Source organism: Myotis davidii, unplaced genomic scaffold (genome assembly GCF_000327345.1).
Source record: "Myotis davidii unplaced genomic scaffold, ASM32734v1 scaffold937, whole genome shotgun sequence".
NCBI classification, from domain to species: Eukaryota; Metazoa; Chordata; class Mammalia; order Chiroptera; family Vespertilionidae; genus Myotis; species Myotis davidii.
This window is the reverse complement of record NW_006288252.1, coordinates 724,797-725,200: the sequence shown is the minus strand read 5'-3', so window position 1 is coordinate 725,200 and position 404 is coordinate 724,797.

The following is a 404-nucleotide window of genomic DNA, read 5'->3' as shown; positions in this document are numbered from 1 at the left end:
TCCCCCACCCCTAAATCTCAGCAAAGTCTCCCAGAAAGTGAAGGACGGCCTATTCTTAGATCCACCGGTAGGCGCCGCCTACCCGCCCGTCCACGCCCGTCACCTCTGCGTCCCTGTCGCCCAGCACCCACTTACCTGCGCCCGCTCCCCAGGCAGCCCCGGGACGCAGACACCAGGTCGCTGCTCGGCTCCTCCCCGGCTGGCCACCGAGGCAGTCTCCCTGCGGCAGCCGGCCGCCCTCCGCCCTCCCTCCGCGGCCACCGCCCCCTGCTTCCTGCCCCACTTCCTCCCTGCGCCTGGGCCTGGCCAGAGGCCTGCGCGGAGACAGCCAGTTGATCATTAGCTCCTTCCTGGGCCGGCTCCAGGCCTCTGCCTGCCAGCGGCCCAGCCCCCAGGTGCCGGGG